The following is a 17,744-nucleotide window of genomic DNA, read 5'->3' as shown; positions in this document are numbered from 1 at the left end:
CATCAGCCGGGGACTTGCGAGTCGCCATGGTGTGTCGGACGTCACTACAAGAAATACGGTCAATTATGACTCCCCATTTTGGTCGTTAATTCGTCATTGCTTTCGTTTATTGACCTTTTTTTGACCAAATTCGGAAGGTCAACAGTTGGCCGTCAAGAACGAACAAACGTGACCTTTTCTGAAATTTTGGTCATGGCCGCCCTTGACCAAAATTTTGGTCGTTAAATCTTTGACCAAAATTATGGTCATTACTAATGAGCCTAGGCCACCTAGGATCTGATGTGGCTGAACCAGCATGGCGCTGGCGTGGAAAAAATGATGACATGGATGCCATGTAGGATTAGTCCAAATCAGTTGTTTTAATGGGCTGGGCCCAATAATTTAGCCCATTTTTACATTTACTTTTGGGCCACGGCCTGTTATAGTTCTTGGGCTCAGGCAATGTGCAGTCCATTTATTCAATGCCAGCCCTTCTCTCTAACCAACAAAAATATATGAATCTTTTTCTATCAAAAAAACTATATTGGGCCTTGAGACGAGCAAGCCCACTCATACAATTTAGTATTTTCGCTGTCCAGCCAATAGCCAACAGTAGCTCAAAAAGAAAAAAAATCATTGCACAATTTGGCAGTCAACCAATACAGGAGAATAGAATGATAAATATAATTCTCCTAGATTTCATTAACTTAGGCCCAAAAGTATCATTACGCCACAGTTTTATAAGATGCACCAACCAAAATAACATAGCCAGTAGCTTAGTATCAGTACACCATGTTCATAAGATGCACCAACCAAAACAGAACCTCATCAAACCACAGCCAATCCCTGGTCCATATTGTGATTCACATGTCCAGTCAACCAAAACTCATCAACCCCAGGTCCAAACAACTCAACATCAAAGGTCCCAAAGCCAACATCAACCATGCCGTACTAAACTATTTTACCTTCGAATAGATCCATGAGACGCGCAAATCTAGCATCACTTGCTACAGCCCTCGCATCGGTGGCCTCAACTCTTTGCAGTAACAACTGATACTCTGCGGCGCGTGCAGCTTCGGTCTCCTCTGATTTCTTCTTGACCTCAACAAGCTCCTCTCACATCAACTCAGCGGCTTGCCTCTCCCTCTCAAGCTTGTACTCTAGTTCTTGTACATGAGCATCCAAAGCAGATGAAGACCTGTTGAACTTCTTGGAGCTCGAATCAAGGCCAACATTTTGAAGGAATGTGTTTGAGGGACATTCTTTAGTGAGAATGTCAGCAACAACAGCAGCAACATTCTTTGGTTCTCCACCTTCTGGTACCCCTTGTTCCATAGCTTTTTATATGTCAGCCTGACATTTAAAGAAAGATGTACACATGTCATTGCAGTTGGTTCTGAATGACTAGGAAACTTTATAAGCAAACTATTCAAGAATGTTGACTAAATAATAATCCAGTCTCCATGCTACTAATTAACTAGTAGTTATTTGAAAACTTTGAAGCAGACAAGCAGAATTAATCATTCTTGGGAATCACTTTTTTTGCAAGTTACTATCAACTACATGAAAGAAGCATGGCACCAGGTTTATTAAACAGGTAAGCATACACAACAAACCATTGTTGAAATTTAAATTAGGAAACTAAGTGCACCTTTGTTTAGCTTAAATGGGAACATGGAGCGGAGAAGAATGTAGTACATTTCAGGAGCGCATATGTTGTTTCTTTAGTACAGTATACAGTATTAGAGAATCCACTTCCACAAGTCCTAAACATTTCATTCAGACCGTATATGAAATGACAGAGTTTCTCCACTTCGAAAGCAAGGAAGATAGATGCTTCAGGCAATCACTAGAAAAATAATCAAAGAGCATACAACACTCTCTTAATTACCAGTGTTAAACGACAAAGCAGTACCTGCTGGACTGCAACAAGAACTAAAATTGCCTGAATATTGTCGCATTTCCAGTACCAAAATGAATATGCAATGCAATGAAACAGAGGATTGGGACAAACAAACTATAACAAAACATGAATCATATACTGTACTACTTTGAACAACCCATCTCTATCAAATCTGTCGAGCAGAAGTCATATAATGTAATCAAGTGTAACAAGGATGAGGTAAACAAGCCTCATCAACACAGAAAAGAATAGTAGAAACTTACTATCGCCTTCTTAACTGGCTCAGAGAAACCAGTCTTCTTGCCATTGTGGCACTCCTTGAATAGATCAAACAAAGTCAACTCTTCACCCTTCCGAGCCTCTTTCTGAAATTGTTCACGACACAATGGAACAATAAGAAACAATTGAAAGAATCACTGTAGTAGCAAATGAAAACATGAGAGATCCTTACCAAAGCATGCACATGGGAAATGTAGGGGCGAGAACCAGTTTTCTGATGGAACTTAACTTCGAAACGGTTCTCCTTGTTCGACTGACAGGTTTCCTACCATGGAAAAAGATGTATGAGAATTAATGGAGCAACCACAAAGGCCCCTAAAGATTGCAATCCAAGTTGCAGTTCAAAAGGGTATGCAGCCATAATAGCATGCAAATCAATGTTATCATCATCTCTCCAAGTAGCACAACTGATGTTTAGTAAAGGAAGGTAGAGATAAAGACAACATATCTATCTTCAGACATCATGTCTTTTTATTGATCGACTTCCTTGCCTTCTTAGGAACCTTCAAAGCATTATAATAAAAGAGAGACAACTATTAGATCTCATGCAAAAAATGTATTTCCAGAATTAGTCAAAGCACTGAAGCACATATAGCATACAAATAGCCCCCATCCCTCAAAAACAAAAGTAGAATTAGCACCTTATCTTCCTTCTCCACTACAATATCATCAACTTCATCCTCCTCAATGACCTCATCGTCAGGACTCTACTCAGAGCTTGAGCCTTGTTGTGTTATGGCAGAAGCTGAGTCCCCATCGGTGATGACACTACTTTGCTGCATTCGATTTGAGTTCCTAACCATCATACCTAATGCAGCGATGCCAAGTGATTGGAATATGCGGTTGTTCCTCATCAAATTTTTAGCCCTAATCTTCTCGTATTCAGCAGTTGGCGCTTCTTTACATGAACAAAAAATATAATTGTAAGACTGAATGGTTGAAATGCATAGGAGAAGCAAGACAACACAAACAACTGAGCTGCGAGTTTCTTAGCAATCCTAGAATACAAATACAAATCAGGAGCGAACTATTTTTTTTATACAGAGTACATATCAGGAGCGAACTATTTTATTTTGTTTTGCAATCCTAGAAGACGTAAATTTCAGTTACTAGGTTACAAACATTAGCTAGGCACGAAACTATGCAAAGCACAATTCACGTCCATAGAAAACCAAACAGCACACTCAACAAACAAGTTGTATACCTGCGAGTTTCTTGCTCGTTGTCATCTTTGTCATAGTGGATCTCACGGGAATTGGAACTGTGCTAGTCAGCTTGGTTGTTGCCTGGTTTACTTGCCTTGCTTGCTGGACGAGTTAATGGCCTAGGGAGCAGCATAGCAGTTACAAGTTAAAAATATAAAGTGGGCAGATGCTTTGAAAGGTAGATAAATAGTTGCACATATAATAGTATCTAGACACAAGCACTTCACTACTTGTCATCGACATCAGTCACACTGTCACACACAAGCTGTAGGCTACACATTTTTAGCTATTGATAAAGATTGCTTATGTATCATGTCTTTGTATAATATACAAGTATTCAGTTGAGAGCAAGTGCAAAACAAAATACATTTGCAGTTCAAATGTTCAGTTCGTTAAATTTGCAGAAATTAAGTGTAGCAATAGGATTAAATATTTAAATTAACAGCCAGTGCAGAACTGATGTTGATTTGGAATTTTCAATGGGGACTGGCAGAACTAGAGCTGCGTGGTCACGTAATATCATGAGTCTACTATTGCAGAGCTATCTAGACTCCCGCAACGCCACTTTTCTTCAGTAAAAGTAGACTTAGTTGTCCAGAAACTGAATCGGATTTAGTTAAAATGGACCACCTACTTGGATGTGCGATGAACATGAAGTTACCTAGGGGAGGACAGAGAACATAGTCCGCTTGTACTTGGGCACCTCCGTGAGCAGCTTGTCCTGAGAGGTTGGTCGAACGGCACCCTCTTCTGCTTCCTTTCCACCTCTGCAACCTTCACCACGACATAACAAATACAGTGAGAAACGGTGGAGTGTGATGGTGCAGAGAGAGAGAGAGAGAGAGATGTGGTGGTGGAGTGTGCTGCTGGGTTGGGCGAGCCGGAGCGGGGAAGCACAGGCGCCAGAGGCCCGTACCTGGAGAGGTCAAGGTCACGCCGTTGCTCCCGTCGCCCCGCCGGTGGTTGGACCGGCCGCTGCTCGCGTCGCCCCTCCGGTGGCTGGACCGGCCGCTGCTTTCGCCGCACGCCGGTGGCTGGACCGGCCGCTGCTCGCGGCGCCCCGCCGGTGTCTAGATCGGCCGCGGCTCGCGCTCGAGGGGAGGGCAGGGGCGGCTAGGGTTCGTGGGGAGGGCAGGGGCGGCTAGGGTTCGAGGGGATTTGGGGATTTGGGGGACGGGAGCGGCGGTATGGTGTGGTGCGGCTGAATTGGTTTGACGAAAATACCCTCATATCGTGCGGTGCGGGCGTGTGGCGGTGTTCTCTAGTGACAAAAATACCCTCATATGTGGAGCGGGAAAATTTTCGCCAGCAGCGGAAAAGATTTTAGGTGTGGCGGGAGGAGATGTGGAGGTAGAAAACTTAGCACATATTATGTACAAAAAAATAATTAAGTCATTTTTATGGAAATTTGAACTACAACTCCCTTATAGTTTACTTGTTATTTTAAAAAAATATTTTTAGGTACACAAATATCTATTTCATCATTTTTTGCAAGATTCAATCCCTAAGTATGAACAGTTATTCTGGCATTTTTTGACTGCATTTTGAAACCGACATAACAAATTCAAAAAAAATCAAAACAAAGAACCTTCGCATTATGTAATTATATGTGGCCTAGCTGCCGGGAAAAATGATAAACTTGTAATACGACAATTGTCTCAAAAAGTGTTCTAAAAAATTAGCTATCATGTATGAAGATTCATGAATTACAAGCCAAATGACCGCTGTGATGGAGCATTTGTTTCGGCTAGAGCAAACCAGTCGACAGTGAAACAACATGGCGCCGAGGTCCCCACCCGTAGCCACCGGCGGAGCGACAGATGAAGGCAGGGACCAGCGGCTTCGCCGGCGGAGGGAGGGGGCAATGATTTCTCTTCCTCGTTTGCCTCTCGTGCGGTTGGGGAAGAGAACGAGTCGCCTTCAATATATTTTTCCATGCTCTCCTCATTATTGGTATACTTCATCACATCGCTCATTGTTCCGCCGAGCACTCTCCACAACACCAACAAGCTCCAGCGTGCCTTTCTTTTGGCAGGTTCTGACAAGACCACAGGGGCAAAATGCAAAGTAAACTGGGACCTCGTATGCCGCCCATACGACCGTGCAGGCCTCAGTGTGCTCAACACTGTCAAATTCGTGCGCGCCCTCCAAGATGTGGGTTGGCATGGGCAACCCTTGCGATGAAAAGAACCGGGATTTCTTCTATGCCTCCACTTCTATCACTATTGGGAACAGGGCCAAGACCCCTTTTTGGGAGGCGCCTTGCGTGCATGGCAGGAGACCTATTTATATTGAGCCTCTCATCCATGAGGCTTCCACAAGAAAAAACTGAAAGGTGAGAGAAGCTCTCAACAAGGGATCCTGGATCAACAAAATCAAGATGACCGCCAACTTCTTTATGACACACATTCGTCAATTTGTTGATCTTTGGCTTCTGATCTCGGAATTCTCACTTGAGGAGCACACGGAGGATGAGATTACTTGGAAGCATGCCACTAATGGCCAACACTCCACGACGGCGGCTTACTCCGTGCAATTTCTTGGAATGGTCCACTCTCCTATGGATCACACGGTTTGGAAGGCTTGGGCACCGCCCAAGGTGAAATTGTTTGCTTGGCTGGCCATACAAGATCGAATCTAGACAGCCAATAGGTTGGCCCGGCGTGGATGGCCAAACTGTCAACTCTGCCCCCTATGCAAAAGAGAACAAGAATCTGGCCTACACCTTTTCGTCAAATGTCGATTCACCCTTCGCCTATGGAATTTGGTCAATGAGTAGGTACATTTAGAAGATCTTGACACATCTACTTGGCACCTTGAGGACTCTTTAAAGGAATGGTGGGTAAATAGATCAAGCAAGAGCACCCCCAACCAGAAAGCCATGGCCCCCCTCGCCATGCTATTGGGATGGACCATTTGGAACGAACGGAATGCCCGGGTCTTTCGACAAAAGAGTATGCCTCCAACGGTTTTGCTCAACAACATCAAAAGTGAAGTCATCCTTTGGGTAACCGCCGGGGCGAAGAAATTGGGTAACATAAAGTAACACTCTTTTGTTTTTTCAGTTACGAGGTGTATTTCAAACTCTATTCCCCCTTAATTAATATATGAGGCAAATATTTTGCCTCGGTTTCAAAAAAAATTAATTAGTGGCAATGTCAGTTTGCTTTATGTTGGTTTTCTAATTTCTACATGTTCCTTTCTTACAGACTCTTCTTTTGCAACGTACGGGTATGTGTCTTAGTGAAGGAAATATGCCCTAGAGGCAATAATAAAGTTATTATTTATTTCCTTATTTCATGATAAATGTTTATTATTCATGCTAGAATTGTATTAACCGGAAACATAATACATGTGTGAATACATAGACAAACAGAGTGTCACTAGTATGCCTCTACTTGACTAGCTCGTTAATCAAAGATGGTTATGTTTCCTAACCATAGACAAAGGAGTTGTTATTTGATTAACGGGATCACATCATTAGTTGAATGATCTGATTGACATGACCCATTCCATTAGCTTAGCACCCGATCGTTTAGTATGTTGCTATTGCTTTCTTCATGACTTATACATGTTCCTATGACTATGAGATTATGCAACTCCCGTTTGCCGGAGGAACACTTTGGGTGCTACCAAACGTCACAACGTAACTGGGTGATTATAAAGGAGCATTACAGGTGTCTCCAAAGGTAGATGTTGGGTTGGCGTATTTCGAGATTAGGATTTGTCACTCCGATTGTCGGAGAGGTATCTCTGGGCCCTCTCGGTAATGCACATCACTTAAGCCTTGCAAGCATCGCAACTAATGAGTTAGTTGCGGGATGATGTATTACGAAACGAGTAAAGAGACTTGCCGGTAACGAGATTGAACTAGGTATTGGATACCGACGATCGAATCTCGGGCAAGTAACATACCGATGACAAAGGGAACGACGTATGTTGTTATGCGGTCTGACCGATAAAGATCTTCGTAGAATATGTAGGAGCCAATATGGGCATCCAGGTCCCGCTATTGGTTATTGACCGGAGACGTGTCTCGGTCATGTCTACATTGTTCTCGAACCCGTAGGGTCCGCACGCTTAAGGTTTCGATGACAGTCATATTATGAGTTTATGAGTTTTGATGTACCGAAGGAGTTCGGAGTCCCGGATGAGATCGGGGACATGACGAGGAGTCTCGAAATGGCCGAGACGTAAAGATTGATATATTGGAAACCTATGTTTGGATATCGGAAGTGTTCCGGGTGAAATCGGGATTTTACCGGAGTACCGGGAGGTTACCGGAACCCCCCGGGAGCTATATGGGCCTTAGTGGGCTTTAGTGGAAAGGAGAAAGGGGCAGCACAAGGTGGCTGTGCGCCTCCCCCCTTCCCCTAGTCCTATTAGGACTAGGAGAGGTGGCCGGCCCCCTCTCTCTCTTTCCCCCTCGGGGAATCCTAGTCCAACTAGGATTGGGGGGGAGTCCTACTCCCGGTAGGAGTAGGACTCCTCCTGCGCCCTCCTCCTGGCCGGCGGCCCCCTCCCCCTTGGCTCCTTTATATACGGAGGCAGGGGCACCTCTAGACACACAAGTTGATCCTTGAGATCGTTCCTTAGCCGTGTGCGGTGCCCCCTGCCACCATATTCCACCTCGATCATATTGTAGTGGTGCTTAGGCGAAGCCCTGCGACGGTAGAACATCAAGATCGTCACCACGCCGTCGTGCTGACGGAACTCCTCCCCGACGCTTTGCTGGATCGGAGCCCGGGGATCGTCATCGAGCTGTACGTGTGCTAAGAACTCGGAGGTGCCGGAGTAACGGTGCTTGGATCGGTCGGATCGGGAAGACGTACGACTACTTCCTCTATGTTGTGTCAACGCTTCCGCAGTCGGTCTGCGTGGGTACGTAGACAGCACTCTCCCCTCTCGTTGCTATGCATCACCATGATCTTGCGTGTGTGTAGGAAATTTTTTGAAATTACTACGTTCCCCTACAGTGGTATCAGAGCCTAGGTTATTTATGTTGATGTTATATGCACGAGTAGAACACAAGTGAGTTGTGGGCGATATAAGTCATACTGCCTACCAGCATGTCATACTTTGGTTCGGCGGCATTGTTGGACGAGACAACCCGGACCAACATTACGCGTACGCTTACGCGAGACCGGTTCCCCCGACGTGCTTTGCACATAGGTGGCTTGCGGGCGACTGTCTCTCCAACTTTAGTTGAACCGAGTGTGGCTACGCCCGGTCCTTGCGAAGGTTAAAACGGAGTCAAATTGACAAACTATCCTTGTGGTTTTGATGCGTAGGTGAGATTGGTTCTTGCTTAAGCCCGTAGCAGCCACGTAAAACTTGCAACAACAAAGTAGAGGACGTCTAACTTGTTTTTGCAGGGCATGTTGTGATGTGATATGGCCAAGACATGATGCTAAATTTTATTGTATGAGATGATCATGTTTTGTAACCGAGTTATCGGCAACTGGCAGGAGCCATATGGTTGTCGCTTTATTGTATGCAATGCAATCGCGATGTAATGCTTTACTTTATCACTAAGCGGTAGCGATAGTCGTGGAAGCATAAGATTGGCGAGACGACAACGATGCTACGATGGAGATCAAGGTGTCGCGCCGGTGACAATGGTGATCATGACGGTGCTTCGGAGATGGAGATCACAGGCACAAGATGATGATGGCCATATCATATCACTTATATTGATTGCATGTGATGTTTATCTTTTATGCATCTTATCTTGCTTTGATTGACGGTAGCATTATAAGATGATCTCTCACTAAATTATCAAGAAGTGTTCTCCCTGAGTATGCACCGTTGCCAAAGTTCGTCGTGCCCAGACACCACGTGATGATCGGGTGTGATAAGCTCTACGTCCATCTACAACGGGTGCAAGCCAGTTTTGCACACGCAGAATACTCGGGTTATACTTGACGAGCCTAGCATATGCAGATATGGCCTCGGAACACGGAGACCGAAAGGTCGAGCGTGAATCATATAGTAGATATGATCAACATAATGATGTTCACCATTGAAGACTAATCCATCTCACGTGATGATCGGTTATGGTTTAGTTGATTTGGATCACGTGATCACTTAGAAGATTAGAGGGATGTCCATCTAAGTGGGAGTTCTTAAGTAATATGATTAATTGAACTTTAATTTATCATGAACTTAGTCCTGGTAGTATTAGCATATCTATGTTGTAGATCAATAGCTCGCGTTGTTGCTTTCATATGTTTATTTTGATATGTTCCTAGAGAAAATTGTGTTGAAAGATGTTAGTAGCAATGATGCGGATTGGATCCGTGATCTGAGGTTTATCCTCATTGCTGCACAGAAGAATTATGTCCTTGATGCACCGCTAGGTGACAGACCTATTGCAGGAGCGGATGCAGACGTTATGAACGTTTGGCTAGCTCAATATGATGACTACTTGATAGTTTAAGTGCACCATGCTTAACGGCTTAGAATCGGGACTTCAAAGACGTTTTGAACGTCATGGACCATATGAGATGTTCCAGGAGTTGAAGTTAATATTTCAAGCAAATACCCGAGTTGAGAGATATGAAGTCTCCAACAAGTTCTATAGCTAAAGGATGGAGGAGAATCGCTCAACTAGTGAGCATGTGCTCAGATTGTCTGGGTACTACAATCGCTTGAATCAAGTGGAAGTTAATCTTCCAGATAAGATAGTGATTGACAGAATTCTCTAGTCACCATCACCAAGTTAGTAGAACTTCGTGATGAACTATGATATGCAAGGGATAACGGAAACGATTCCCAAGCTCTTCGTAATGCGGAAATTGACGAAGGTAGAAATCGAGAAAAACATCAAGTGTTGATGGTAGACAAGACCACTAGTTTCAAGAAAAGGGCAGAGGGAAGAAGGGGAACTTCAAGAAAAACAGCAAGCAAGTTGCTGCTCAAGTGAAGAAGCCCAAGTCTGGTCCTAAGCCTGAGACTAAGTGCTTCTACTGCAAAGGGACTGGTCACTGGAAGCGGAACTACCCCAAGTGATTGGCGGATAAGAAGGATGGCAAAAGTGAACATAAGTATATTTGATATACATGTTATTGATGTGTACTTTACTAGTGTTTATAGCAAACCCTCAGTATTTGATACTAGTTCAGTTGCTATGATTAGTAACTCAAAACGGGAGTTGCAGAATAAACAGAGACTAGTTAAGGGTGAAGTGACGATGTGTGTTGGAAGTGGTTCCAAGATTGATATGATCATCATCGCACACTCCCTATAATTTCGGAATTAGTGTTGAACCTAAATAAGTGTTATTTGGTGTTTGCGTTCAGCATGAATATGATTTGATCATGTTTATTGTAATACGGTTATTCATTTAAGTAAGAGAATAAATTGTTGTTCTGTTTACATGAATAAAACCTTATATGGTTACACACCCAATGAAAATAGTTCGTTGGATCTCGATCGTAGTGATACACATAATCATTGAAACCAAAAGATACAAAGTTAATAATGATAGTGCAACTTATTTGTGGCACTGCCGTTTAGGTCATATTGGTGTAAAGCGCATGAAGAAACTCCATGCTGATGGGCTTTTGGAATCACTTGATTATGAATCAGTTGATGCTTGCGAACCATGCCTCATGGGCAAGATGACTAAGACTCCGTTCTTCGGAACAATGGAACGAGCAACAGATTTGTTGGAAATCATACATACTGATGTATGTGGTCCGATGAATATTGAGGCTCGCGACAGGTATCATTATTTTCTGATCTTCACAGATGATTTGAGCAGATATGAGTATATCTACTTGATGAAACATAAGTCTGAAACATTTGAAAAGTTCAAAGAATTTCAGAGTGAAGTGAAAAATCATCGTAACAAGCAAATAAAGTTTCTACGATCTGATCGTAGAGAAGAGTATTTGAGTTACGAGTTTGGCCTTCAGTTAAAAACAATGTGAAATAGTTTCACTACTCACGCCACCTGGAACACCACAATGTAATGGTGTGTCCGAACGTCATAACCGTACTTTATTAGATATGGTGCGATCTATGATGTCTCTTACCGATCTACCACTATCGTTTTGGGGTTATGCATTAGAGACAGCTGCATTCACGTTAAATAGGGCACCATCTAAATCCGTTGAGACGACACCATGTGAACTATGGTTTGGCAAGAAACCTAAGCTGTCGTTTCTTAAAGTTTGGGGTTGCGATGCTTATATGAAAAAGTTTCATCCTAATAAGCTCAAACCCAAATCGGAGAAATATGTCTTCATAGGATACCCAAAGGAGACTGTTGGGTACACCTTCTATCACAAATCCGAAAGCAAGACTTTTGTTGCTAAATTCGGAGTTTTTCTAGAGAAGGAGTTTCTCTCGAAAGAAGTGAGTGGGAGGAAAGTAAAAAAAACTTGATAAGGTAATTGTACCTTCTCCCTTATTGGAAAGTAGTTCATCACAGAAATCTGTTCCTGTGACTACTACACCAATTAGTGAGGAAGCTAATGATGATGATTATATAACTTCAGATCAAGTTACTACTGAATCTCGTAGGTAAACCAGAGTAAGATCCGCACCAGAGTGGTACGGTAATCCTGTTCTGGAAGTCATATTACTAGACCATGACGAACTTGTGAACTATGAGGAAGCGATGATGAGCCCAGATTCCGCGAAATGGTTTGAGGCCATGAAATCTGAGATACGATCCATGTATGAGAACAAAGTATGGACTTTGGTTGACTTGCCCACTGATCGGCAAGCAATTGAGAATAAATGGATCTTCAAGAGGAAGACGGACGCTGATAGTTATGTTACTATCTACAAAGCTAGAATTGTCGCAAAAAGGTTTTCGACAAGTTCAAGGTGTTGACTATGATGAGAGTTTCTCACTCGTATCTATGCTTGAGTCTGTCCGAATCATGTTAGTAATTGCCGCATTTTATGAAATCTGGCAAATGGATAAACAAAACTGCATTCCTTAATGGATTTATTAAAGAAGAGTTGTATATGATGCAACCAGAAGGTTTTGTCAATCCGAAAGGTGCTAACAAAATGTGCAAACTCCAGCGATCCATCTGTGGACTGGTGCAAGCATCTCGGAGTTGGAATATACGCTTTTGATGAGTTGATCAAAGCATATAGTTTTATACAGACTTGCGGTGAAGCCTGTATTTACGAGAAAGTGAGTGGGAGCACTACAGCATTTCTGATAAGTATATGTGAATGACATATTGTTGATCGGAAATAATGTAGAATTATTCTGGAAAGCATAAAGGAGTATTTGAAAGGAGTTTTTCAAAGAAAGACTTCGGTGAAGCTGCTTACATATTGAGCTCCAAGATCTATAGAGATAGATCAAGACGCTTGATAAGTTTTTTCAATGAGTACATACCTTGACAAGATTTTGAAGTAGTTCAAAATGTAGCAGTCAAAGAAAGAGTTCTTGCCTGTATTACAAGGTGTGAAGTTGAGTAAGACTCAAAGCCCGACCACGACAGAAGATAGAAAGATAATAAAAGTCCTTCCCTATGCCTTGGCCATAGGTTCTATAAAGTATGTCATGCTGTATACCAGATCTATTGTGTACCCTGCACTGATTTGGCAAGGGAGTACAATAGTGATCTAGGAGTAGATCACTGGACAGCGGTCAGAATTATCCTTAGTGAAATAAGGATATGTTTCTCGATTATGGACGTGACAAAAAGGTTCGCCGTAAAGGGTTACGTCGATGCAAGTTTTGACACTGATCTGGATGACTCTAAGTCTCGATCTAGATACATATTGAAAGTGGGAGCAATTAGTTAGAGTAGCTCCGTGCAGAGCATTATAGACATAGAAAATTGCAAAATACATAACGGATCTGAATATGAAAGACCGTTGACTAAGATTCTCTCACAAGCAAAACATGATCACACCTTAGTACTCTTTGGGTGTTAATCGCATAGCGATGTGAACTAGATTACCGAATCTAGTAAACCCTTTGGGTGTTGGTCACATGGCGATGTGAACTATGGGTGTTAATCACATGATGATGTGAACTATCGATGTTAATCACATAGTGAAGTGATCTAGATTATTGACTCTAGTGCAAGTGGGAGACTGAAGGAAATATGCCCTAGAGGCAATAATAAAGTTATTATTTATTTCCTTATTTCATGATAAATGTTTATTATTCATGCTAGAATTGTATTAACCGGAAACATAATACATGTATGAATACATAGACAAACAGAGTGTCACTAGTATGCCTCTACTTGACTAGCTTGTTAATCAAAGATGGTTATGTTTCCTAACCATAGACAAAGGAGTTGTTATTTGATTAACGGGATCACATCATTAGTTGAATGATCTGATTGACATGACCCATTCCATTAGCTTAGCACCCGATCGTTTAGTATGTTGCTATTGCTTTCTTCATGACTTATACATGTTCCTATGACTATGAGATTATGCAACTCCCGTTTGCCGGAGGAACACTTTGGGTGCTACCAAACGTCACAACGTAACTGGGTGATTATAAAGGAGCATTACAGGTGTCTCCAAAGGTAGATGTTGGGTTGGCGTATTTCGAGATTAGGATTTGTCACTCTGATTGTCGGAGAGGTATCTCTGGGCCCTCTCGGTAATGCACATCACTTAAGCCTTGCAAGCATTGCAACTAATGAGTTAGTTGCGGGATGATGTATTACGAAACGAGTAAAGAGACTTGCCGGTAACGAGATTGAACTAGGTATTGGATACCAACGATCGAATCTCGGGCAAGTAACATACCGATGACAAAGGGAACGACGTATGTTGTTATGCGGTCTGACCGATAAAGATCTTCGTAGAATATGTAGGAGCCAATATGGGCATCCAGGTCCCGCTATTGGTTATTGACCGGAGACGTGTCTCGGTCATGTCTACATTATTCTCGAACCCGTAGGGTCCGCACGCTTAAGGTTTCGATGACAGTTATATTATGAGTTTATGAGTTTTGATGTACCGAAGGAGTTCGGAGTCCCGGATGAGATCGGGGACATGACGAGGAGTCTCGAAATGGCCGAGACGTAAAGATTGATATATTGGAAACCTATGTTTGGATATCGGAAGTGTTCCGGGTGAAATCGGGATTTTACCGGAGTACCGGGAGGTTACCGGAACCCCCCGGGAGCTATATGGGCCTTAGTGGGCTTTAGTGGAAAGGAGAAAGGGGCAGCACAAGGTGGCTGTGCGCCTCCCCCCTTCCCCTAGTCCTATTAGGACTAGGAGAGGTGGCTGTCCCCCCCTCTCTCTTTCCCCCTCGGGGAATCCTAGTCCAACTAGGATTGGGGGGGAGTCCTACTCCCGGTAGGAGTAGGACTCCTCCTGCGCCCTCCTCCTGGCCGGCGGCCCCCTCCCCCTTGGCTCCTTTATATACGGAGGCAGGGGCACCTCTAGACACACAAGTTGATCCTTGAGATCGTTCCTTAGCCGTGTGCGGTGCCCCCTGCCACCATATTCCACCTCGATCATATTGTAGCGGTGCTTAGGCGAAGCCCTGCGACGGTAGAACATCAAGATCGTCACCACGCCGTCGTGCTGACGGAACTCCTCCCCGACGCTTTGCTGGATCGGAGCCCGGGGATCGTCATCGAGCTGTACGTGTGCTAAGAACTCGGAGGTGCCGGAGTAACGGTGTTTGGATCGGTCGGATCGGGAAGACGTATGACTACTTCCTCTACGTTGTGTCAATGCTTCCGCAGTCGGTCTGCGTGGGTACGTAGACAGCACTCTCCCCTCTCGTTGCTATGCATCACCATGATCTTGCGTGTGCGTAGGAATTTTTTTGAAATTACTACGTTCCCCTACACTTAGTTATATAATTTTCCGAGTTCATATGAATTTATTATGATCTTGGGAGTTTAAATATAATTTAAAGGACACGGCCCCACATGTCATAGCTTTAGTTACCAAGGGAGTTCTTTAGTAAAAAAAGGGGAAATTCTTTAGTATTTTGATTAAGTCAGCTTCTGTTAGCAACACAGTCGGTGGCAGCAAACACGGCCGCGAAACACTAAGCCTGAACCCAATTTTTCGGCTGTTTCTGAACCCAACTGAACCAAAGCCACACAACACTAAGTCTGAACCCACGCATTCTGTGCATTTTCTTCATTTTTAACAAGCCGCGTTACAACAGTCTGAACCCACGCAACACTAAGTCAAAACCAACTGCTTCAATTTTTATCCAATAAAGGTAATATAGATGCAGGTCAGCCCAACAGATGAGGCAAAATTAGTAGTGCGGCTTTGTACCAATAAACATACGATTCCATGATCCAGATGAAGTTTGACTGACTTAAACTCTAACAACAACTCAATCACTCAAAAGGTTACTAGCTAGCATGGGACTTCTTCAGGATGACACACTCATACTTGACCTGGAACCACTTCATGGCATATTTTTTTCATGGCATCTTCCTTGGTCACCCTTTGGTGGATCCCAACACAGGCCTTGCATCGGCATCGCCGGGGACGCGGTATCCAGCATGCTCCAGAACAACAAAGAGGTCCATACTCCATACCATAAATACCAGTTGATGGATAAGGTTACAACTTACAAGTTCAGTACCTGTTCAGGAAGTCATACCTGAGGGAATTAATCCAGTAAGTTTGAAGTATGTAAGAAAATATCATATCAATATTAGCATGCAAACCATAGTTCACAGAGGAACACAAAACACTTATCGAGAACAAGGTTACAACTTACAAGTTCAGACATACATAAAGTATGTTAACTATCAAACCTAATGGACAACATACAGGTATAACCGATACAACCAAACAAGGCAAGGTATTATATAGATAACATTTAGATTTCTTTACTTGAAAAGGACAGACAAAATATACCATAGACCTTTCTGTAGTAGAAGCACAAAATATCAATTGACCATAGACCTTTCTGCACTAGAACCGAACAAGGCAAGGCAAGGTATTAAGAAAGATGTGAACAGATGAGATAAAATCTAGAGACGTGAACACAGAAGATAAATTCACAGACCTGGAACTACTCGTCATCATCACCAATATTGTGACCAGTGTGATGTTCATCATCACTACGATATTGCATCATAGTTTCATCGTGGTCATCCTCCTCCTCACTTTCATCCAATAATTCAATATGTTGTTTGACAAGTTTTGCTGCTACAACAGGATCAAAAAAGTGTTCTAAAAAATAAGCAATCATGTAGGAAGAAGAACAGGAGGTTTGCGCCGCGCAAAACTTGCGGATTTTCTGCCTTTCATTCACCGAATTTACTTCCAGTACAGCAAAGGAAACGGGCTCATGGCCCCTAACTACGCGGCACCACCGATCGTGGCGCTCGTGCCATCCCACGAGCGATTAGAGGGGGCGCCAGACTCACTCTTGGCACTAACTAACTCGAGCTAAACTCACTGACAGAAAACAACCTCAAAACTACTACTGACAAAACTGACGAAACTAAAGAAATAAACACTAGCTACTGAAGACTTGGCTTTATTCAACAGATATGACCATGCTAGAAAGAGTAGATTTCTCACATAACAATTGATAATGTAATATCATGCATGTGTGTAAGATGGAAAATTTTCTCAAATTTTGAACCATTAGATATCGATGCAGAGTTGAGATGGCAGGTAAACATATAGCAGAGTTGAGATGATTTAAGTACGACACAATACTCGGGAGTATTTTTCCCCACAAAAATGATCAGAGAATGAAAAGAGCTACAATACTCAGGAGTAAGCTTGTGTGCTGAGTGACTCGCTTAGAAAAGAGCTACAATACTCACTGAGAATGAACAGCAGCTTCAGAGCACTAACCATAGAACAGAAGCTTTGTTCGGCTGCAGCACTTAGAAACGGCAAGGATGCCGTCCGCCCTACGCAGACCGCTCTAGAGATGACGCCGTCCGCCACCGTCTGTACTCAGCAGATGACGCTCTCTGCCACCGGGCGCTGCCCGCCACCCGATCAGTGCAGGTGATGGACGGCCACGGCGCCGCACTCTCCCCGCTCGGTGCAGATGATGGTCGGCCGCGGCGCCGCCCGCTGCCTGACCGACGCAGGTGACGGTCAGCCCCGCCGCCGCCGAACACGATTGGGGATTTTTGTTTCTAGGTTCGTTTCTAAGTCACGGACTTGGCCTAGTTTTTTTTCTTTTGTTCAGAAAAAGGGACTTGGCCCAGGTAATCCAGAAAAAGTGACCGTCCAGTTTTGGCCCAAAGGAGGCCCACTCATCACATATATGTCTGGTTAGAAGATTCACAATCTCAACGTAAACAAATTTCACAATGAGGTCTAACTGGTAAGTGGCTGTTTGGATGAGCGATTGTTGTTCGGTGCGAGTCCGGTGCTGCCCTTTTTTTTATCAACTTTATTATGTAATTAAATTCCTATTTTTA

At 43.3% G+C, this 17,744-nt stretch overlaps 1 long non-coding RNA gene across 2 annotated transcripts; it reads right to left on the bottom strand.

The window, feature by feature from the left end:
• Positions 1–651: 651 nt before the first annotated feature.
• On the bottom strand, positions 652–4,570 carry LOC125550454 (uncharacterized). 2 transcript variants are annotated; one of them, XR_007301647.2, is made up of 7 exons: positions 4,283–4,570; positions 4,001–4,140; positions 3,366–3,485; positions 2,803–3,059; positions 2,334–2,664; positions 2,146–2,247; positions 652–1,332 (listed from the first exon to the last, which is right to left on the bottom strand). It is a non-coding gene; the product is annotated as an uncharacterized LOC125550454 (long non-coding RNA). The 2 variants fall into 2 exon arrangements; XR_007301646.2 differs by having other exon boundaries at positions 4,028–4,140.
• Between the last annotated feature and the right edge of the window lie 13,174 nt (positions 4,571–17,744).

The sequence above is a fragment of the Triticum urartu genome, chromosome 4A (genome assembly GCF_056163025.1).
Source record: "Triticum urartu cultivar PI428250 chromosome 4A, HENAU_Tu73, whole genome shotgun sequence".
Lineage (NCBI taxonomy): Eukaryota > Viridiplantae > Streptophyta > Magnoliopsida > Poales > Poaceae > Triticum > Triticum urartu.
Note: the sequence above shows the minus strand (reverse complement) of the source record. Positions and strands in the feature narration are given on the sequence as shown.